This window comes from Eucyclogobius newberryi, unplaced genomic scaffold (genome assembly GCF_026437365.1).
Source record: "Eucyclogobius newberryi isolate DKJ021-1_F unplaced genomic scaffold, fEucNew1.0.hap1 SCAF_2, whole genome shotgun sequence".
Classification (NCBI taxonomy): Eukaryota; Metazoa; Chordata; class Actinopteri; order Gobiiformes; family Gobiidae; genus Eucyclogobius; species Eucyclogobius newberryi.
Genome location: NW_027315834.1, coordinates 15,020,507 through 15,045,524, shown reverse-complemented (window position 1 = coordinate 15,045,524; position 25,018 = coordinate 15,020,507). Strand labels below are relative to the sequence as shown.

General features: G+C 40.7%; 1 protein-coding gene across 3 annotated transcripts in view; it reads right to left on the bottom strand.

Moving 5' to 3' along the window:
- phf24 (PHD finger protein 24) overlaps positions 1-25,018 on the bottom strand; it is a 289,741-nt gene that overhangs the window by 36,923 nt on the left and 227,800 nt on the right. The gene's annotated exons all lie outside the window — the stretch shown is intronic.

Below are 25,018 nucleotides of genomic sequence, written 5' to 3'. Positions count from 1 at the left end.
AGCAAGTGAATACATGTTCAAATTTATGTCTAATATTTTCCTGGCGGGTTCTTACCCCGTGCCGCTGAAAGCCTCTTCTAGTCTTTATCCGACTGCAATGTTACATGAAGCATACATGCCCTTGGTCTATTCATGGCTCATTAATGGCTCTTTGCTGTTGGTACGGTCTCAAAGTTGTCAAAAACAGCTGGGACAAATCAATGGTTTTGGATACATCTACTGCAGGGGTGGGCAATTATTTTTCTCCGAGGGCCATATTCGAATCCAGGCAAGTAGCAGAGGGTCGGCCCGCGATCGTTAGTGCGGAAAAATAATAATATATATTTTTTAAATTATATATATATAAAATACAAAATAATTGAATATATTATATAATTAATTTCATGTCATTTTTATTAAGGATACAAGTGCAGACAGTTAAAAAATAGAAACTCAAATCTTTCTAGGCGCCAGATTAAAACATGCCGAGGGCCACATCTTGTCCCTGGGGCCACAAATACCCAGTTCTGGCCGAAGGGCACAAAAAAAATAAACAGATATATATATATATATATATATATTTTTATATTACTTGGCATGTTTGGCGGGCCGGATTATAAAGACAAACGGGCCGTATGTGGCCCGCGGGCCGTAGTTTGCTCAGGTCTGATCTACTGGGACATGATACACAGGGCTCAAAAGACTGTCTGACTAGGTTTGTCTGAGCACTCTAATAATCAAAAGACTTCAACAATCTTTCTGGGTTTACATGCAGTTTGAAAATTGGTTGGACTAGAACAGTATGGCGCTACCCTGGCGTGCTTGTAAACAGTGAAACTGTGAAGTGTCTGGCCCAAAGACACAACGTCAGTATGAATCATGAGGAGTCGGTGGTTCAATCTCAATTCAAATCTGGGCATACTGCCATTGTGTCACTGAAGTATCTGCTGAGACAGAACTTTGTACTCACCTCGGGCAAGCTGGAAAGAGGGTCAGAGGGGGTCAGGTGCTTTTCCATTTGATTGGGGGCTGAACAGCTGAGAAAGCGTTAATAGAGGTCAAAGGGCAAGCAAATGGAGGGGGCTGCCTTTTGCAAAAAGGGGTTGTTCTATCATATATAAGTTTGTGTTACGCTAAATTCAGGGAGTGTTGGTGTTGTAGGCAAGTTAAATGTCTGTGATGATGCTGCTTTATTGTAATTCACTTTTAAAATACAGAAGCCAGCGTCAACGAGTTCTTCTTCTGCTACCCAACCACATCGACCAGCACTTTGAGAAACCACAACACTTTACTGACCTTGCTTATAGCAATTAATGTAATATCAAGTGGATTTTGTCAAGTAGTGTGAGAGGTATTAGTGATCATCAAGGAGCAATTGCACCCCTAGCCCATTTGTGGCTAGTAACTACCACCGAAGGGGAGTGAATGAATAATGCATGCAATTGTTTAATGACTTTGAGTGTCTAGAAAAGTGATTCTTGAGGAATTTGAACCACCATCTGGTTAGTTGGTGAATATTTTCAACTTGGGTGAATAACTAAACGTCAAACATCCACACAGTATGCAACAGTCAATGTTCACACCCTGTAAACACTGGGCAACCTAACTATGCTCAAGTTTTTAGAGCAACACTTAAATATATCAGGTATATGCAGAAACTGCCTTAAGCTCAGTCGATGGTAAACAATGGACATCACAAGATCAAATGAAATGGCCTGTGAAACAATGCACCCAAATCAATGATTATTGATCAGAGGGGTCTCCAAACTCCTGTTATGGACACAATCAATTGGTATCTCTGGGGCCTCCTGGCGACAGTGAATAAGGCCATTCTGACTTAATTTGGACCAATTTGACAGACTATGGACTAAATGGGATGATTGTTTTGGTTTACATTGGGTCTAAATGTTTCTCTTTTTGTTGGTTGTTTACTGATTTTGATTTGTGTCTATTTTTTACTATTTTATTTCACTTTTTTTTTATTTAAGTAAAAAAGAAAACTACATTTCAGACTCAAGCAAAGTTTCAGAGTTTCTTATAATAGCCCCTTTGTTTTGATTTACTAGATGATAAATCATTAGTTGAAAAAACACCTTGTTGAGACGGTAGCCAAAAAATGTACTTATTCATAAAAAGGTCACTTTATAAACAATACTGAAGGTGTGAAAAGGACTCATTTACAAGTACAAGTCTGAACATTTATTTAAACTGTACATAATAGCTTTTATCACTTATAGATAATGAGAGGAAACCTTTAACTGTTACTTCAAGTGTATTACTAAAGTGCAAGTATAAAGTGTCTAAGTAACCAAAAACTAGCTACTTCTATGTACTAGTTACGGGTTATGCTTCTCTGCTGATCAATGCGACTTTAAACGTGCTGCATTATTGCCTGCATGAAATCTAATCACTTTTCTCAGGAGTCATTGCTTTCACTTCCTGTAGGCCTGAAGCCCTCGTTGCCCGGTCGCCATTATGTTCCCGTCGACTAGTGTGCTTTATAGGCTGCACAGGACGCAGAGACCCACGACAAACTGACTTCTCCCTCTTTACTTTCATACATTTAAATGGCCCTAAAATACAGAGCGTTGCATAGATGTCAGCATAGATAAAAACAAATGAGACTTTAAATCGCTTGGTTACAGTCTGGTGCCTCGGGGGAGAAGAATGTGATGATAAAAAACACGGGTCAAATAGAAAAAATAGAATACGATGACTAGGGTTGTGTTAAAAAAATCAACATATAGTTTCAGACCCGGTATCGATAACAGTGAAATTCGATTTTGTGGCCCATAGGCCTTATTAGACAGGACAGATGAGTGAGAAATGGAAAAGAGAGAGAAATGAGGACATGCAGTAAATTGTCAGAGCCGGGATTTGAACTCACAGCACTGCGCCCGGCTGCACTTGGAGGGCACAGTATCAATACTTTACTAGAATGTGTTCCATATATTTCTATTTGGATCAGTTGGTTGGATGTATGAAGCTATTAGAGCATAATGGATTTATAAATAAGTGCTTTGTTGATAAAACATGAAATTTCATACATTTTCTTATCCTGAGTAAAAAAATTACCCATTTGGTAAATTTTTAAGACCCTTTTTTTTGTGTCTGGGAGTGTCTGCAGTGCCGCAGCGCGCGGCCGAAACTGCCATGTTATTTTTGTGCTGGCCGCGCGCCGCGGCTCCTGAAACTGCGCCGCGTTTTAGGGTTAAGGTTAGGGTTAGGGTTAAGGTTAGGGTTAGGGTTAGGGTTAGGGTTAGAGTTAGGGTTAAGGTTAGGGTTAGGGTTAAGGTTAAGGTTAAGGTTAGGGTTAAGGTTAAGGTTAGGGTTAAGGTTAGGGTTAGGATTAGGGTTAAGGTTAGGGTTAGGGTTAAGGTTAAGGTTAAGGTTAAGGTTAGGGTTAAGGTTAGGGTTAAGGTTAAGGTTAGGGTTAAGGTTAGGGTTAGGGTTAAGGTTAGGGTTATGGTTAGGGTTAGGGTTAGCCATGACGCTATAAGAGAAGTCCCGCGGTTCCTGAAACTGCACGGCCATTTGACCGCGGGCCGCGGCACTGCAGCCACGGCCTTTTTTTAAATGTATCGGGATACGTATTGTAATGAGGGCATTGTATCGGAATATACATGTATCGGAATATACATGTATCGGGATATATATTGTATCGTGACCCCTGTATCGGGATATATATTGTATCGTGACCCCTGTATCGGGATACGTATCGTATCGAGGGTCTTGGCAATACCCAGCCCTAACGATGACCGTCTCGTAACATGTGGGGGCTCGTCCTACAAGGTTATTTTGTAGTCGCTGCGGTTAAAGCATAAAGCTATCATAAATTGCAGAGTTCTACACTTCTGAGCCTTCAAACCTCCAGGCTGAATCTGAGGAGCTGATCAAAGTAGGTCAATTGTATTCTAATTTTAAGGATATTGTGAAGATGAAAATCTCATGCATTTTGTTATTCTACTTAATCAAAACATAATTTTAGTAAACTCTTAACAGTTGTTGTTTGTTCGGGGAAGACACTTGTGAGTTTAAGCTAATTATTTTTATTTGATCTGTGTGTGATCTGAAAAGAAAGAAAATAGATCAAAATTTATTTTTTTAAATCCTTCGTTAGGCTGAAGTGGTGTTTCCCACAAGAGGTTTCACCTTCATTTGGTTGGATCAGGGCAGTACTTGTTTTTAATTAAGTAACTGTCCCATTGTCCTCTATTTGGGGCATCTCCAAGTCTTCTGGTCAATAAGTCTGATAAGTTCTCATGTTTCTGTCCCGACAAAAGTGTACAAAGTTATTTAACCAGATTAATTCAGGGCAGATTCGATTGTTATAAGGGTACCGGCAGGTGACACTTTACGCTTGTACGCCTTTGGGTTTAAAAAAATATTCTGGCTGTATAGAGGTGGGCTGTCCCGGATGTCCCCTCGCTCCAATGCGCCTGATGCGAAGCAGTGAGTCGTGCACATGGTCTTTTTTCTTGTTGTGTACTAAATGCTATGAAGCGATGAGCCATGGGTCGTAACACAGTCTTATTAATAGGATTTCAGCACTCTACATTACAATAGAGGCGTCAGTGATCCATGTTCTATATCATTAAAACTATTTCGTTCACTTGAGTGTTTGAGGGTACAGTGATTGTTGCCAGGTTAGGTGCAGAATGACAAGAGCTGAAGCGGCTTTGATAATGTGGAAAACGGTTAGAAAAGTGTGAATTTAGAGGCCTTAATCCTTTCGACTGATCTTCCCACTAAAAGGAGCCCCAATTCAAACTGAAACTGAGTATTGACAGATGGCTTGGCTTTTTGTGAAGCTGACACTCTGCAGTTTGTTAGTGGCGACAAGCGCTGCCCAAAAGAAAATTATATTTCAAATCCTGGTTAGATTCTTGTTGGGTAAATGCAAAGATGAGTAAATCTGCTGCTTGGTTGAATGGACAGTTGGGTCGTGACAATTCATTTTTCAGAGTCAAAGCCAATACCACTCAAAAGGAGATTTAGGTATTTGTTAAAAAATGCAAAAAATTCCAGGAGTATTTTATTTTGTATTTATATTCTTTATCTTGACATGCATGTGTTAGGTAAAATTGGTAACTCTAAATTGGCCCTAGAGAGTGAATGTAATGTCTGTAATGTCTATGTCTCTGTGTTGGCCTAAGGCCCGAAGTCACTGGGATAGGCTCCAGTCACCCGCAACCCCGAGAGGGAACAAGCGGTAGAAAATGGATGGATGGATGGATGGATCTTATAACGTACTTTTATTTCTATCCTATAGCTGATTTAAATTGTTTTTCTTTTTGACTTACATAGGTTGTTTTCTCATTGTTCATCGTTGTATCACCAAAGCAAGTTCCAATGTTTGTGAATTCTGTTCATTGAAAATAGCAATAAACCTTTTCTGATTCTGATTCCTTCCATAATAGTTGATTTTGCAGAAAATAAGGGGGTTAAAGCTTTAGTTTTATATGTTTCTTCTTCAGGAGTTTGATAGTTCTCTTTTATCGGTTGTGGACAAAAATGAAACAACATCCCTCCCTTAATAGATGATCCCACATAATAGATCATAGTTATTCTAGTAGTAGTAATGTTATCTTATTCTCCTATAACTTCTTGGCGATAGCAGTTAGCTCACACATAAAAAAAACTATACATTGTAAAACTCTTTTTATTCCACTTCGGTAATGTATCCACGGCCACTATGTAGCCAAGTTTGACATTTCAACAGCGATCTGAGTGGTCAAGAAAAGAAGGTGACATTTTCTCTGGCCCATATTGTCTGTATGGATGACTCTCAACATTTGTTTGCCTTTACTCCAGGGACAAGAAGTGACCAGAGCGAAGAAGGAGCCCAGAGCTGGAGGCGACTGGTCATGACGGAGCTCGGAGATAATGCTATGCCATTTCAAACTAGGACAAGCTGGAGTGCGCCGACATCGATGCTTGTGGGCGGTGTGACCAAGAACTCGTGGTCACTTCACTACCTTGTCTAAATGTGTTAACTCCACCAGATTCATCCGCTCCGATCTTGCGTAGTCCTCGTCTCCTTCTCCGTCAAAACAGCTCTTGTTATTAGCTTGTTTTATATCTTCTGCTATCTAGGAATCTATTATCTTGACTGTCTATTATCTCTTTACCTTCCAGTCTGATTCTGGCCTTTAGTCTGATTCTGGCCTTTAGGATTTTATCTCCAAAACATCAAATACGAGCTGTTCTTCAGATGATTCCCACACACACCCTCCTCATAAACAGGAAATATCTCAACATTTTCAGTTTCTGCTCCAGCGCTCAATTCTATTCTGCTTTCTTGAGAAACTTGTCAGCGGGAGACTGAAGAACAATAATCAGGACCAATTCTCCAAATCTAAGCCTGGATTTTGGTGGTACTTGGTAGAGTCCCCTACTGTGCTTGCCATGATTGAGTGCTGGTTGAGAGGTTCCCAATGTGCCCTAAGACCACCACGTCAACATGGTAAATCAAACACTTGATTAATCAAAACAACAATAAAATGTTGTTTGCATGTCTAAAGGTGCAATAGTTCAATTGACTCATTTGGTTACTCAAGTAAAGGTACAGATACAGGTGCAACAAATACTTCAGGAAAAGTGTTTTAGAGTTAAAAAAAAAAAAAAGTTTAAAAGTTGAGATTTTGATGAGTGAATTGCAGTAATGTTTGGTCAACAGTAGCGACTCAACCAATTTCTTAATTGTTCTTAATTGTTAAGGTTCTCTTTTGGGTTCATTTGCGTTTGTAAATCTGACTCTGAAAGAGTCGGTGCCTCACTAGTCACTGGCTTTAGGCTGAATGCCACATTTAAACTGCTAAAAGATAAATCCTTCAGCCAATTCAGCAAGTCTCAAACCATAAGAAAAAAATTCAAATGCTATGGAGTAAAAGTAAAAAGTATCTGCCGTTAAATTTAGAGAAAAGAATAACATTTATAAATGCAATTAAAGGTGTAATGGACGATTTTTCGCTGATTTGAGAACTCAGGCGGAAGTGCGCATGCGCACTCCCCCGTGCGGACGCACAAAACAGCAAAGTGCGTTTGTTTATTAGCGCGACGGATAGCATCGCATCTCTCGTCTCCCGTAGATTCTTCTGAGTCAGCTCGAACTGACTTTCTCTGTCTTCATTTTGTCTCGAACACTGAGGGAATTATATTATGATAGATCCATGCGCTTAGACACGGGGAAACGTGCTGCTCTCATGGGGACGAGCCGATGAGGCTGCAGGTGAGCTGTAGGTGCGTTCTACGATTGATACGTGGTAGGACTAATCGGCTGTCCACGCCACGAGGAAATGAGACTCAGATTTGGTGCCAAAAAATTGTCCATTACGTCTTTAAGCACGTATTTTTACTTTTCTACTATCCACCACTGGAGTTAGTTAATGCCATACTATGTAACATCAAAAAATAACATCAACAACTTACATAGTGCACATTTCAAGGTAGTAATTAAGGTCATTTAAATCCTCATAGCCACGACCTTTGTTTCCATGCTCCCTGTGCTTTTCCTGTACGATTTTTTTCTTTGCACTCTTCTCTTTTGTTTGTGATTTTATTAGTTTAGAAAATCAGTTGGAATTTAGTTAATTTTATTGTATTTCTGTTTCTGTAATTTCTTTGTGATTTGAATGCATTTTTCCTGCTGTGAAGCACTTTGAATTGCCTTGTGTATGAAATGTGCTCTACAAATAAACTTGCCTTGCCTTGCCTTACATTCTGACACTGCAAAAGTCAAAGCACTTTCTTATACACACGACAGGCCTGACCACAGCAGCACCACATTGCAAACAGAACAGCAGCCAGAAGACTTATTATTATGGCAGATTTGATCACCCCCCTCAAATGACCTTTGGATGGGAGCAGGGAGCTGGCACCGGAACAGCATTAGCATCAGCCCAGAGTCACCACAGATGTCCTCTTCCCCTTCAAATCCTGCTATAAAATAGTAGTTTCCGAGGACCACATGCTCTCGGGTAAAACTTCAAAGAATGTCATGCTTCATATAGTGACTAAACACCGCCATGACAGCTGTGTCGGAGATGATGGAGCAGTGAAGATAATGAGCTATAAAATTTTATTTACAAAAATGCTCTTTAAAATGGCGTCATCAGTGAACAGGCAGAGATGATAAAAGGGAGCAATATTAGTAAATTTAGTGCGACATGCTTCAAAATGTGCTTTCAAATGAATGATCGAACAATAGAATAGTTGTCTCTTTAGAATTTAGAGTCTGTTTCTAGAGGTAAAGCGTTTCAGATGAAGCTTAATGATTAGGGTTAGGGGACAGTGGGACAGTGGGACCATCGGTGCAGCCAAATGGTGCTGGCAAAACAGGTCTATTAGCGAAATAAATGAAAAGAGATGATAATGATGCACTGAGTTGGATTTCTGAAAATTGACAAAGTAATACGTAGGTTTGTGCTTGTTTCCAAGGGAACACACAACAGTCTGTCATTTTTTGACAAGAGACCAGTTTTATGTAACTGAAGAGCTCCAAAGGACAACTTTTGAAATTGTGTTTGTTATGGAGAGAAAGTTAGAACCAGCGTAAAGTCCCACAGAGCACACATGTTATTAGAGAAGGACATTGAAAAATGATCACTGTGTGGCTCCAGAGACATTTAACAACAATAACATATATTATGCATAAACTTCCCGAGGGGCTTTTCATATCCATTGCTGGGTGAGTTTATGTTTTATATCAACTCCATAGAGTTGCTGCTTGCAAAAATATAGCAGATGTCTCTCACACTGCCAGGTCTAAACCAAAATGCACCAGAAAGAAAATAATTCTTCTAAATTCTGATTAAATATATAAACTTAAAGTTGCATTTTGTAATTTCTGGTGGAGGGTACCCCACCTGTTTGTCTCCATGTAGATTAAAGTCTCTAGACTTTGCTTGAATTGTTCCTGAGAACTAATTAAACATACATTATTAAACATAAGTTACAGGTCAGATCTGTGGAGAGGCAACCTTTATTGCAAGTTTGAATGTATTTTGTGAAGCATTAAAATCATTGGTGATTGTATGAATACAATGTTAATAAGTTGAATGCCACACCATGGAAAATTTCAGGCAAAGCCGTAATATCTCCATCCGACAACATTCAGAGTATTTATCCATCAGAAAAGTGACTTTGTGCTCCTTTAATATCCACATAGCTTTTGTCATAAATAAAATGTATTTCATTTATTTCATTTACACCGACTAAATTAACCCGGTGTTAATTCTATAACATTCCACACAAATTAAGTAGGTAAAATTATTTAAATTAGGTAAAATTATTCACAAGCACCCCACTGCACTTGTGCATTCATCAAACTTTGAAACTAATTGTGTAACAGGCTCTGCTGCCTCTGACGAATGATAATCAAACAGTAACAGATGCACTGTAGAGCAAGTCAATGCAGAGCCGCGTTGCCCAGCCAGGCCCTTTAACAAGAAGGTAAATTGAAATGGGAAACGCCAGGCCCTTTTTTCTGAATTATTTATAAATCATTTGTCCCTCATTAATTTTTCCATATACAGCGTAATAGAATGTAATGGGAATCGTTTGAACAGGGAGAGTCCATGGTTTGGAAATAACGGCTATGAAAAACAAAAACAGGAAGCTGCAGTTGCGTTGTAAACAATGGGAGAATGTCAACGTGTCTGTCAGCACCAAACCCTCGTCCTTTTCAGTTTAAGACGTGAATTTGTAATAAGGCATTTGTGTGTTATCTATTTTTAGGAGTTTTGACAGAATGGGGTGACTGCTGACTTTGCCACAGCAGGGTTTTTTTGCTTTTTTTAAACTTGTTGTTTATATAATTGAGACCAATACAAATACAAAGTATGACATACAGGCATAAACAAGTAACAACAGAAGAATAAATAAGTAAATTATTCTCTATTCCAGATACACACAAATCAAAACATACACATTAAAAAACATACCTATACCAAAACCTTGCTTGCTTGGCAGTTCCTTACTTAAATTCATTGATGAGTTGTAACATTCTTACCAAGCTTTTGTGGTGGTAATTTGTTTTATTTTTCTGATAAGACGCAAAGTATTTCTAAATTATGACAGTGTTGTTAAAAATGAGGGTGGAAAGGACCTGTTTGCCTTGGGAGACCCTACCAGGGGCTTGAAGCCCCCGACAACATAGCTCCCGGGATCATTCGGGCACTCAAACCCCTCCACCACGTTAAGGTGTCGGTTCAAGGAGAAGAAAACCAAAGAAATTCTGGCAAACCGTCCGGCGCCTCAGGAGGGGGAAGCAGTGTCTCACCAGCACCGTAAACGGTTGGGTGGAGGCCTGCTGACCTCGACTGGGGATGTCGTTGGACGGTGGAAGGAATACTTTGAGGATCTCGTTAATCCCTCAGTCACGTCTTCTGAAGAGGAAGTAGAGACCGGGGACTCAGAGGCTGGCTCATCCATCACCTAAGCTGAAGTCACTGAGGTTGTTCGCAAACTCCTCGGTGGCAGGGCTCCGGGGGTGGATGAGATCCGCCTTGAATATCTAAAGTATCTGGATGTTGTAGGACTGTCTTGGTTGACACGTCTCTGCAACATCGCGTGGCGGTCGGGGACCATGCCTCTGGACTGGCAAACCGGGGTGGTGGTCCCTCTGTTCAAGAAGGGGGACCGGAGGGTGTGTTCCAACTACAGAGGGATCACACTCCTCAGCCTCCCGGGTAAGGTCTATTCCAAGGTACTGGAGAGGAGAATCCGACCGATAGTTGAACCTCGGGTTCAGGAGGAGCAGAGTGGTTTTCGTCCCGGTCGTGGAACACTGGACCAGCTCTATACCCTCCATCGGGTGCTCGAGGGTTCATGGGAGTTTGCCCAACCAGTCCACATGTGCTTTGTGGATCTGGAGAAGGCTTTCGACCGTGTCCCTCAGGGTGTCCTTTGGGGGGTGCTCCGGGAGTACGGGGTCCGGGGCCCTTTGCTCAGGGCTGTCCGGTCCCTGCATGACCAGAGCAGGAGCTGTGTTCGCATTGTCGGCAGTAAGTCAGACCTGTTCCCAGTGCATGTTGGACTCCGCCAGGGCTGCCCTTTGTCACCGGTTCTGTTCATAATTTTTATGGACAGAATTTCTAGGCGCAGTCAGGGGTCGGAGGGTGTCCGGTTTGGGAACCACAGGATTCCATCTCTGCTGTTTGCAGACGATGTTGTCCTGATGGCTCCATCAAACCCGGACCTGCAACATGCACTGGGACGGTTTGCAGCCGAGTGTGAAGCGGCTGGGATGAGAATCAGCACCTCCAAATCCGAGGCCATGGTTCTTGACCGGAAAAAGGTGGCTTGCCCTCTTCAGGTGGGTGGGGTGTCCTTGCCCCAAGTGGAGGAGTTCAAGTATCTCGGGGTCTTGTTCACGAGTGAGGGAAGGATGGAGCGTGAGATCGACAGGCGGATCGGTGCAGCGGCTACAGTGATGCAGTCGCTGCATCGGACCGTTGTGGTAAAGAAGGAGCTGAGTCGAAAGGCAAAGCTCTCTATTTACCGGTCGGTCTACGTTCCTACCCTCACCTATGGTCATGAGCTTTGGGTAGTGACCGAAAGAACAATATTGCGGATACAAGCGGTCGAAATGAGTTTCCTCCTCCGGGTGGCTGGGCGCTCCCTTAGAGATAGGGTGAGGAGCTCGGCCACACGGGGGGAGCTCGGAGCCGCTGCTCCTCCACGTCGAGAGGAGCCAGCTGAGGTGGCTCGGGCATCTGTTCCGGATGCCTCCTGGGCGCCTCCCTCAGGAGGTGTTTCAGGCATGTCCCACCGGGAAGAGGCCCCGGGGAAGACCCAGGACACGCTAGAGAGACTATGTCTCTGGCCTGGGAACGCCTCGGGATCCCCCCGGAGGAGTTAGAGGAAGTGTCTGGGGAGAAGGAAGTCTGGGAGTCCCTGCTCAAACTGCTGCCCCCGCGACCCGGCCCCGGATAAAGCGGCAGAAAATGGATGGATGGAGTACTGCTGCGTTTTTTTTTAAACTCAAATCACAATTTTATGCGCCTACTCACTAATGACCTGCTACTAATGCTGCCACCGCAATACTTCTAATGCAAAGTTATCAGTATTTATGACTGCTCCACCTACTTGCTATGGGCCTTACGTTGCTCTTCCGATCACTACTTCATCATTTCAGGACTGACGTGATGGTACACACAGCCTGCTTCTGATACAAATGCTCAATCTCATTCATTTTAATGAGGCAGCAAATAAAAACATTAATATTGGCATTTGTAGACTAAACTAGTCTACAAAAATTCTATGACCTCCCAGGAGCCTTAGTATGTGCAGAGGACAATTTCAGTACATTTCTATTGTTACAAATCACACAAATAAGTAAGAAATAATAAACACATTTAATATAAAATCCATTCGACAAATAAAATGTAAAAGAAATAAAAGCTTAAGACTGTATATGGACACACAGACAACAACATGACCTGTAACTTTGCATGGCAGCATCATCTGTCTCCATGGAGATAGACAAGTTAATGCAATATTGTGAATCTTTCAAAGCAGAAGCATCTCCATGGAGACTATCAGGCGGCAGGACATCCACCAGAAAAGTCATGTAGTGCCCCTTTAGGATCTCTGGATGCTGTTTTACCCATTATTAAATGTCACATACAGGGAGCTTGATGAGTAAAATTGCGACAACACGAACCTCTTTCTGTTCACGTGCAGAGCGCGTGATTATTTGTACGAAGTCAGACCCACTTTTCCCACCCGGCGGTGACACTTTCAGCGCACTACTGCCGAGCGCGGGTGAGGAGGGGCAGGTCTGGATGCAGTTTTCTTCCTGTTTAGTTCAGGTGCACATTTCACGTAGACATATGATGAAAACATTAGGGTTTGATTTACTGCAAACTGCGCACAAACGTTTGTCTCTTTTACTGCGGCAAAACATGTTGTATACAAACTACATCTGATATGTGAGCAATATCTTTTACTATTGAAACAGGTATATTTTAAGTTAAACATGAGCTCAACGCTGAACATTAAACTGCTGATAAACCTGGGCAAACAAGTCAGTATCGCATCGAGGTCAACTGAGTTTGGTGAATTTAATGTGTTTGGTGATTAGGGCAGGGACATCATTTTACATATTTTTATGTGGACATTTTTGTTGCAAATTTGATTTAACTTAAACAACTGAAAAACTAAGACTTACAACTGACAGTTGACAGTTGACATTTTTAACGTTTTCTGGTGGTTTAGATCATGAAAATCAAGCTAACAACTAGCATGGTTGACGCGCTTTTCCTGTCTTCATATGCGAATACAGAATCCCACAGACTTTATTGGCACGTTTATATGCCATGGAGCAGGAGAAGAGCCGAGGAGAGCGCCCTGATTCCAAATTGCTGAAGTAAACATACACATTAAATCAAATGCTCCTAGGCCATATTTACAGAACACTCTTCATGCATGATATTGAGGGCAGAAGTGCCCGGGAGTCCCTCAGGCCTAATCCTCAGTAGCAGCCAGTGCAGCATCTGCTTGTACCCCCTTGTAAATCATTCATACGCCCCTGGTTTATAAAAAGCTGTGGCCCATGGAAACTGTGGACAGGGCCACCACCTCACGTAGTGGTAGGACTCTCTGGAGAGCGCTTGATGTATTCAGTCCGGCCACTCAGCTCTCTCCCGGTCTGTTCATGTGACAAATGCTGGAAAGTGTGGAGTGACTCAAATTGTTCTCTGGCAGGTTCCATGTTTTTTCCCGGGAGTCGAAATACATTAGGTTCAAACGGCAGCCATGGTTTTTGATACATGTCGGCGATAGACATGACGGTGCACTCTGGAACATCTTGGTTGAATTAAATATTTATGATTTAGGGGAGGTGCCACCAGAGTGCTTTTTATAGCCTGCATCTTCATCCCTTCTCCCGTTCTTTTGAAGATACTTCAGACACTTCATTGTCCCCTGTAACAAAGAGCTGTTGGAGATCTCCAGATCTTGAGCTCTGCTTAGTCCAATCTACCTTGGCTGCAGGATTTTATCTTTTGTGCATGTCTTGGATGTTGTGGTAAAATAGTACCTAAATAAAACTGCAAGTCATGTAAAATTATGTCTATGTTAAATGTGCACTGTGGAACTGTTCTGGGGGTTCACCATCTTCTTGTCTTCTTGGAGATGTCCATCTAATGCATACAGGTCTCCAGGAACTTCTCACATCTGCTCTAAGTATGGGGAGGATTTTGTTAAAATGTCTATGGAACAACAGCTGATGAATGTGTTTCCTCAATTTGTATTATGTGAATATTATCTGATTGTATAATGTATTTAGGACATTTTATTACAAATGATTGATCTAAAGACAGTGTATGCACAGGCGAACATGCTTTTGAGCATGGTTTAGTGCTTGTACAGATGAAGTGAAAAAGACACATTCTAAGACAGACTGTACTGCGTTATACACAGCACACTGCGAGAGATGAAAGTGCAAGTCACCTGTTTATTGTTTGCTGTTTGATGCAGATTCTTCTGTCGACTTAACGACTGTGAGAACATTATAATCATGAGCCTGACAAATGTCTGAATTGTGCAGCCACTGGCACAGCTGTTTGTTGTAAATTGGGGTGCATGGTGTCGGAGGGGTGCTTGTCTAATTGTTTTGTGATGATGATGATGATGATTGCTTTGCCTGAAATGTTCCATAGAATGACATTCAACTTATCAACCTTGCTTTTATACAATCACCAATGTTTTTAATACTTTAAAAATACATCTCTCCACAGATCTGACCTGTAAACTGCCCTACTGTGGAACATCCCATAACATCTCCACGGAGACAAGCAGATGGCAAAACCTCCACCAGAAAAGTTACATAGGGGATATTTAGTTTGAATCTCATCTAGAATCACAGAATATAACAGATATATTTGATTGTACTCATAATTTATCATTTCACTGTTCATTATTGACTCCTCAATCTCCCCTGGGCTCAATGAAAGTGTGTCTTCCAATCTTCACTCTCATCTCTCTTTGTATCGCTGCTCTCCAGCCGCTCCTGGATCTTCCTTTATCTCTGCACATTGTTGTACTTTTTAAGGACAAATACTGCCACAGGATTAAGGGCTGAAATGTCTGTAAGGCTGTATTGATGATAAAGAAACCAACCAAAGAACGTTACTCACCTCCTTTTGGATACAAAGCGGTTGGATTCTGGCCTGAGATTGACAGACGGGTCGATCAATCAGAGAAAAGCAATATCTGGAACTTCTGGGATCAAACTTGCATAAAAAACGAAATAGTAATCTATTTGTGGCTTCACTAGTCTCAATGACATATTTCTGGTGAACATTCTAATGACTTCCCTTATGAGTAATTAGACACTTCAGGCAAAAGCTTTCTGCCTCTAACAGTGGCAGCTCACACACTGGGAAAAGACTAAACTAGCTCTTTGTGTATTCAGCCCTCAGTCTTCCAGGTGTCACTGTGGAGAGACTTATTCAGATCCATACCAGAAATATCATTTATCATTTAAGCTAGCAGAGCGCACAATGTTCCCACAAGTACTGCAACCTGGAACATTTAAAAAATGAAGGACATTTACTGGTCAAAAGGGATTCATTCAACGTTTTTTTTTTACTCCTCCTAGTTCAAACATTTCTGGAATTTCATGTTTTTTTTAATTCAAAAATGGAAAAAAGGAACGCTTTCGTACACGACTTTATTCTTGTAAATGAGTCACTTTAGTTTTTCCCCAAGAGATTTTACAATTAAAACAGCTCTTTGTGACATAATAAGATGGCTGTGCATGGCTGCATCTAATTATAAAGTATTCTATCTCTTGTAAACCTGGAAGTAAGAGCAGTATGTCAGATTGACTGCTCTGTGGAGGTCTGCTCACTTCCCCGTCCGAGAAAGGCCTGAAAATGTGGACAAGGGAATATTAAAGTGCCAAAGTATTTGTGAAAGCTAACTAGTTAGAGGGTCCGCCACATGCTTGTCTCCATGGAGATGTTATTGCTTTGCCTAAAATGTTTTGCAGTATGGAACACTGATCATGTCTATGGAGAAGAGCAAGTACAGCTACCTGTAAATGAATGAAATGTATGATTGATAAAGCCATACTGTGGGGCATTCTAGGCAGATCGATATAATCTTGGGCTCCCCACCAGAAGAGTTATATATAAATATGATTGAATAATGTAATTATTCAACCCTGATTTAAAGGTCCCATAACATGCAAAATCGACTTTTCAGAGCTTTTAACCTTCTTACATTGCTATTTGTGCTTCATATATGTACCCAGAGTGTTTTTTTTTTTTTATTGATTCCCGCAGTTTTTAAGATACAGAACAGACTATATCCTTTCCTCGGATCTGCAAACTGACGGGGGGTGGTTGCAAGACCGCGTCATAACCCCGGGCACGCGTCACCATCCCCCCTCCCCCTCCCCCATCCCCCCTCTCCAAATATACACTTAGGATAGACTACAAAACGTGAAAAAAAGCATGATATGGCACCTTTAAGCACAATTTTGTGTTCTCCCTCTGCTGGTCATGGAGGATAAAAACAGAATGTGTCAGCATTAAAATATACTATTAGCAAAAGGTGTGTTGATATGCAGGCATTTGTAAAGGCGAGTAAAGTTCTGAAATGATCAAAACAAGTCAGATGAAGAGGTTTGGACTTAAAGAACACAGAGTAGAAGAGTCTGATGTAAAGCCGTTTTCAGCTCTTGAGAAGGTGATGGCTTTAGCATGCAGGATTACTCCAACATCCACAAAAACACAGCATTACAGCACAGTCAGAATCTTCATGGGCCCAGCAGATAATCATCGCAGACGTTCTTTGATCAAAATGCTAATCTGCTGCTAAAACAGATGCATAGATCCGTGCGAACTCGGCTCCTGTCCTTAGCGGTGACGGCAGCGCATTTAGCAGGTTCATTTACCAAAGAAGGCAGAATGTGGGATTAAAACTCAGAAATGTTCACTTTTTCAATTTGTCACCTCGATGTCGCGCTGGATATTTAATTACGCTAAGCCCCACAGAGCCCTGATTGTCAGCTTAGTGCACATTTGTGAAGTCTTATCCAAATTAATCTGTTCCATGTGGGGATATACGAAAAGGTTGTGAGTGGTTTAAAATATTACTGTTGTTGAATATTCCTTGAAAATGTAATCTACAAGTAAGAAACAAGTTTAACAGTTCCCAACTCTTGAGATAACTCATAGATCCACATTTAGACATTATTTACCAACAATATGCAACTAACTTAATATGAAACAAAGTTGCTTAGTCCAATTCAACCCGATATTTCAAAATGCATGAAAAGCCCATACGCACGATTGAGGTGCCTCGATTTGAATCTGAAATATCCCAATAAGAAGGCTGCTCTTAACTACAGTAACTACTTGTCTAACCTTAAATTAAACGCTAACCTTTACCTATTTTGACCTACACGGCCTGAGAAATTGATTATTAATGGGTAATTGCTGCATGGGCGATCGTCTTGTAGCTGCAAACCAACTGTGCGGCTTCTTATTTCAGAAACGACCACAGATCTGAACCCCAATGGCAATCTTTGGGATGAGCTGGAGAAGGCTTTGTGCAGTCACGCTCTCCCATTATCAATACCTTATTAAAACAGTGTAAAATCTGATGTTTGAATAATTGTGTTGATCTACTGCGTATACTGATTTTTGGCCCCACAGTGTAACAATAAACAACTGACCAAACTCAGAAGTAGACTTGATTTTCCAGGACTAAACTCAACTCAACCAAGTCTAAACAAAAGGACTAAACTCGGCTAAAATCTGGATTAAATCAGAATAAACAGCCTAAATCAAGAGGGCGTGAACAACCCAGAACCTTCAGCAGGAAGACAATTTCCACGACGTTGAATTAAATCAGGACACAGGCTGGATAAAGAAAGCCACATAGCCATAACATTCAGTGCATGACAGTTTGAGAACGAAGATCATAATGAAATGACACAATGTGAGGCGCAAGTTCAAAGCTGCATATTATTAGCCTACATCAAATGCCAAGAGCTTACAATGACTAAATGCCTCACAGCCAACCATTTATAAGATAATTAGTTCAAAACACGCATTTTAATAGGTAATGCTAACACGCACTTAACCTCTCAACCCAATCCATTAATAGTTATAAGCGATACATTTTTAACTGACTTATACTTTTACTTCAACTTGAGTACTCATTGAGTAAAACATTTGTAGAATATTTGGTTACTCTTCCCAATGTGAGCAAGTAGTGCGATAAAAGCTTTATATTGACAATACTAATTGATTTAAACATTTACATTTCTTGCACTTACCGTCCAATGTGACTTAGTTTTTAAAGTTTAAAATCTACTATTTGGAAATACCAGAATCTTTTAACTAAATCGGACAATAAAGTGAACATATTAAGCACTCTTTTGGCTTTATTTTACACTACATACATTTTGTATCTTAAAATCATACCTATATCATTCCTACATTTGGAAAATACCTTCTTTTCCAATGAAGAATTTAGGCGTTAGAGCGCCCTCTGCAGCAGGAATGAACAACGACAAAATAACTAACAAGCCCTAAGGCAATGTGAATGCTGCGCTCCAGAGCCATGTGTTCTGATGGTTTATGGACTTAAAACTAACAGGGGAAGTGCATATTTACCTGTGAGCATTTCTGTGTCTTAAAAAAGACAAGCGCGTACACAGGATTTACGAAACAAACCTGAAAAAAACTAAACAACAATAGCAGGTATTTTTTTGACGAGGGAACAACAAAAGAACATGACTAACAACAGCTCAAAAAGTATGCATAATATGTGTCCATTAAGTCCAGACAAATATTCATACAATAATTAGTAGTTTCCCCAATTATTTTAAGTTACCGTATTTTCCGAACTACAAGTCGCACCATTTTTCATAGTTTTAGCCGGGGTGCAACCTTTACTTATATTTATACTTATATACTTTTGTGTGATATTATTTGTTATTTTCCCACTTACAACTGCATTTCATACTCTATTATGCATTTTTTGGCTGGTGCGACTTATAGTCTCACAATGATATTTTGGGCATATTTTCATGCATTTTTGGTTGTTGCAGCAGCAGCAGCAGCAGCAGCAGCAGCAAAAAAACAGAAAGAAATACATAGACCATGTTCTCTAACTCCCGTAAGTGCACGAAGAAATAACTGTTATCAAGCATATATTTATTCTTTGGAACGAGACAGACATGATTCACACTCTAAAGGCTTTTCAAGACTAGACTCTCTACAATATCGCAATAAACGTAGCACCGTGAAATGAAACCTGGGATGATTTTATACCATAAGATTTGCATAATGTTACGTCACTAATCATGAGCTTGAGGTAAACGCCAAAACAATAGCAAGAACCCTCCCACCACAATCCGTTCAAACCTCTTAGTGGAGAAAGAGAAAGGGGAATGTGTTGGATGGAGTGAACCTTTGGAATGACAGAAGCACGTTTCCACCCGTCCCCCTGCCTCCTCTGTCCTCTTACGGACACTACACTGGCTTGGCACACGCAGCTTCTGGTTGGCTCATCTCAGAGGGTCTCGGTGCCAGCTCGGTGTCTCCAGTCGAAGGCGATCATTGAGATTTAAATTCTTCCTCATTCATGCACAGTTTGTTTGGTTGGTTGGCGCCCGGGCTGAATTTCAAAATTGTGGATGTTTGGAGGGAGCGCGGAGTGATATGGATGTTCTGTTGCGGTGCAAGAAGCAAAGGGAGAATGATGTTTTCTGCAGTTTTTGTGAGGGTACTGTGAGGTGTGTTTTAGTAACCATGATTTGAGTAATAGCAAAGAAATGTTTATAATACTGTGTTCCCATAATAGTCCTGTATTTAATTGAGTAACATGACCAATACCTAAAATAGTATGGGTTGCAGTGGGGTGAGAGTGTGGACGCAGGCACGGAATTTACACACATACTGTCCAGTCAAAACATATAGTATAGAACTTTAATAACATTTCCCTTGTGCATCAGTAACATTTTGTATCACGATATCTCCGTGTTTTACTTTAACAATCATAATTAAAGGTGCAGTAAGTCATATATTCTGCCTGTGATGTTTCATAGTGTGACATTAAACATATCCATCTTGAAGTACAGGTGTTTTTATTGCTCTTATACATTGTGCCAGTTCGCCTCTCCAGAGACCTGACATGGCTAGGTGGCACCATTCATAAGTTTAATGCCATACTGTGGAACATTCGAGGCATCTCCGTGGATACAAGCCGGTGGCGAAAGGTTTAGAAGCAAAGTTACATACGTAGTACATACAGAGGAACTGTAGGTGGACAGGGAAAAAAAGAGTTTACAGATCTCAAAATGAAAGAAATCATGTTTATCGTTATGTGATGTTTTCATGTATAAATTAAACTTTTTAGGTGTAATAATGGACAAAATGTTACCTTTTTTGCGATGTATGAATATGAAAAATGTATGGAGCCTGGTTTTAAAGATCTATTGTGCTTTTGTCTCCTATGGCTCTAATGGACAACACTTATGGAACAGTATGTTATATTTTGAACATTTTAAATTACATTATTGATCTAAAATGGCCCCTTTACATTACGTCACATTAGTGTATGACAAAAGAACGTTGCTGAATCCTATGTGTGTCTCCGTCTCGTTCCCAGGAGTATAAAGATTACTCTATTATGCAGGAATCATTCTAAATACAACTCAGAGTGGTTTAATGAGAGGGAAAAACAATTATAATATGGTTAAAAGTCAATTTTGCATAATTGCTTTAATTTCTTGCTTCATTTGGTTATACATATTAAATACAAACTAATTTACAGAGGGGAAACTTATTTAAAGTAAAGTAGAGCGAGCTCACTGAAAAAAAGTTTTGATCGAAGTTAAACCTTTAATAACGTATAATCACCTAATTGTTAATCAAAAGGTTGATTGAATGAAACAACAAAACATCTTTAGGTGCAGATTCGACATTTTGATTTTTCCAGGTGAAAGCTTTTATGTCGACTTTTGTGTCTCATTTTAAGAAAAAAAGAAGCCAAACCATAATCAATCGCTCGCTTTCCAACGCAGCTCGAAGACGTTATGTTTGCATCATTTTACCATAACTTCTGCCCGTACAGGCTCCACAACCACGGCCCCTGCTTCATTCCAGCTTAGTGCACATCCCTCTCAGTGGCCCTAATGCATGTTAATGACTCCTCTATGTGTGTGCGGGTCCCAACACTCGCAGTGAACTCGTTAGGGGCATTATTTCCAGGCCCGTGCATCCCCTGCTCTGTGCGGGTGCGATCTTCAGCGAGAGGCAAGACTCGTTCCCATCCCCATGAAAGAGCCAGCTTTGTGGGGCTCCTAGTTAGTGCCGACCCCCGCCTCCATCGGCGCCAACACAATAGAGCCTGGTTAGAATGCTCAACACCGCTAAGAGACAACAGTTTTACAGAGACATCCGGTGGCATCGTGAAGCAGTATTAGTCGCGGTGTGGAAATGAAATATGGAAATTGGGAAACATTTGGGTTGTATTCCTGAGCTGATCGTGTTTGTGAATGAGGCGAGGGTCGCGATCTCTGCATGTTTACTCAGACAAAATGCCACTGTTATATAACAAGAGTAAACAGCTATTGAGAGGGAAGCGCGGGCCATGGGAAGTGTTTTGGGAAGCCACTGAAGCTAACGGAATGAGTGAATTTAAAGAGAAAAACTGGCGTTGCTCAATATGATGTCCCCGCTGTAGGTTTTGAATGGTAGGTCTCTTTATCGGATTCATGAGGACTTGTTGTCACTGGTGGATAGAGTAGATAAAAGATATGTACTCAAGAAGGAGCACCATTACTTAAAAAAATGTATTTACCGTGTTTTCCGGTCTTTAAGTCCCACTGTAGTATTTGTTACATTCCTACTCATAACACTGCACTAGTCCAATGTCCTTCTATACATGGAAGAGTTCAGAATAACTGTGGTTCTCCTTCACTATGGTTCTTTTTCCTTATAAGGTTCTTTGGATTATTTTCTTTGTCTAAAGACAGGGGATGCTCTGGGGTGGGTATGTATTTGCATATTTCCTCGATATTATTCGTTTTATTGTTATTGTTTCTTTGTAAAGCCCTGCAAAGCGGCTGCTGTTAGGATTTTAGGCTCTACAAAAATTGATTGATTTGAGTCATCTAACTAGATTTCTGATTTATGACGACATGGAAATTATGGACACGTTCAAAGAAGACATATTATGTTTATCTATTTGTTAGTCTTTTTGGGAGTATAGGCTTGTAATAAGTTGGTCAGTTTGATTTTTCCAACAGTCTGAGATGGATCTTGCCTTTGAAGAAGATTCTGATTCCCATGACTTTATGCATACCACCAGGGGCAATTAGTTTGAGCCGTAACAAAGTGCATAAAGGACAAGCAAAGTTAAGCAATTCTGAATAAAGAGGAGCTTTGAAGTCACACAGCAATTTAAGTTCAAAAGGCGAAGGGCAGGAAGAAAATATTTCAAATTAGTTTTAAAAAAGGAACACTATAGTGACCTTAGGCACTCTTTAAAATATGACTCAATGAGCTGAGAATCACTTTGGCTTTTTTGTATGATAGAGCGAAAGGCGAGTCTTTTTGCTGCTGACTGATTGAATTGAGGTAGCATTCACAAATAGAGGCAGAGTCGGTCGGATTGGGGACTAAAGTTGCAACATTGTCTCTTTCCAGAAAAGAGTCTCTCCCCTTCGCTTGTAGAGGCGCTATGTACAATATCAGCCAAAGGAAGGACAACGAAGCGTGAGCCTGGTTCTGTTTTTTAGCAGCTATGGATTCAAACGTTTTTCAAGAACTTCAAAAAGCTTAAATAATTTATCATCTGGAAAACTGTTGCTCATTTTTGGAATGGGCGTCTTATTCCCTGAATAACTAGTGCATACAGTACTGTTGTGCCCTTGGGCAAGACACTTCACCCATCTTGCCTGCAATAAACATCAATAGAAGCAATAACACATTAAACATTCTATATAATGCCCCTGGGCATTACATGTGGAGCATGCTGAAGTAGCTGTAGTAGTAACAATTATTTCCAAATATGTTCTAAGTCCGCTGGCTGAACAACAGGACCCACTTCGGCTAATGCATTGGAGACATGCAGGCTGAGAGTGCAATAGTGCAGTAAACAGAGTGATGGGGAGGCTAATGGACACAAGCAGCAGCAGCAGAGGCGACGGCTGCTCCAGTGGGACAGGGCTGAAGTGAAGAGTCATAAAGGGCTGAGGAGGAGATGCATTACTGAGCAGAGGAGGACTCACAGAGAGACTCAGGGAAGATGGTTTCAAATGTGTTTGGAATAATATTGGTGATGTTATAACTTTGCAATATCAAAAGTAACTAATATTCAGAAATTGACAGTATTGTGATTTTCCTAAATAAATTACTGTTAAAAGAGGTTTTGTCTATAGGATTCTTTGTTTATAAGAGATCTTCTATTGAGAGTGTTTTTCCTATAAGTTATCTGTTCTTTTCCTCTGTATCTACCTCTGTATCTACCTGTGTTGCAACAATGAAATTTCCCCATGTGTGGACAATAAAGGATTATCTTATCTTATCTTAAAAGTACACAAGGTAATTTTTTCATACTGGCATTTTTATTGCTAATAAATTGCCTTGAAAAACATACATTCTTACAATGAGTTGGGTCACCTCGCCACAGAAATACCTGTAACTTGACCTGATGGCGTCAACATTCCAGGCAAAGCAATAACATCTCCATGGAGACAAGCTGGTTGCAAACCCTCCACCAGAAAATCGAGCTAGTGCACCTTCAAGTTATATAGTCTTGTCATGTTATGCTTTGGTTATTTTTTCAGCATTACAAAATCATTTTGATCAAGCTGTGCCACAGAGTTGACAGATCCACAAGGATTCTTCTGGCCCGTAGGCTTTATTTGAAAGGACAAATAAGGACTTTATATGCAGTAAAATGTCTAGCATCAGATTCGAACACAAGCCCGCTCCAAATGGGAGGCTTGTGTGCTCTCCATCACGAGCTGCACTGCATCCACTTTCCTCCTCTGTGGGCGTGACTATACAAACAGAGGAATTGAGTAGATGGGGAAGTGAGGGAGCAAGATTTCGCCATGTTCACTAATAATTTGAAGACAATGAGGGAATTAATTTTGTGAAAACTAACAGTGACTATCAATATTATATGATTGATTTTATTGTAAAGCATATTATTTATACTCTCTCTCAGATTTGTTTTTATTTTTTTGGAGGTGGTGTACTGGCTTTCAGGGTAAAACTGTAATACTGTATTTTATTCATTCTTATTGCTTTTCCACTCCCTCGGTGTACGTTATGATTGAAAAAAAAAATTAAATCATGTGAGGTTATTGCAATAATGCATTTGATTTATATATTGCTTTTTTGGATCCTCAAAAATACTTCAAATTGCATTATTTATTAACTCCAACCCCCATCATTAACGCTTACACCACATCGATAGGTAAGGGAGTACCATTCAAGTACCCCACGTCTGTCCCTCCATGTCCCACCACAATCAACAACTTGGTCTTTTTTTGTTTTTTCCCCTCAGGATTGAGATCAGTTTGAGGAGGTCAAACTGATCTCTATGACACCTAATGAACACATTAACCCCATGTGTGAGTTGACAGTAATACTGTTCTCACTCCGAGACAACCGCTGTTGTGATTTTGGGCTTAACAAAAATAAATTGAATTGAATTGAACCGTGCAATGTTAACAGGGCAGACTCTCTCCTAAAATATTCTACTTGGGATGAGCTAGAAAGCTATCCTACTGTTCCAACAAAATATCACATATTTTAACAAGTTAATCTGTACTGACACGACTGCAATTTGTCTTCATGGCATTTTGGAGGACAACAGCGGACGTACGGGCCCCTCAAAGTATGGATCCCGGAGTGGAGCCGTGCGTACGAGCAGCGCACATCCACACCCATGTGCAGCCTCTTGACCTAAATATTCATCCCATACGAGCATCTTTAATGAGTCTTGCCCTCTCATCCAGTACAACCCAGACTACCGAGCCTTTCACATCAACAAC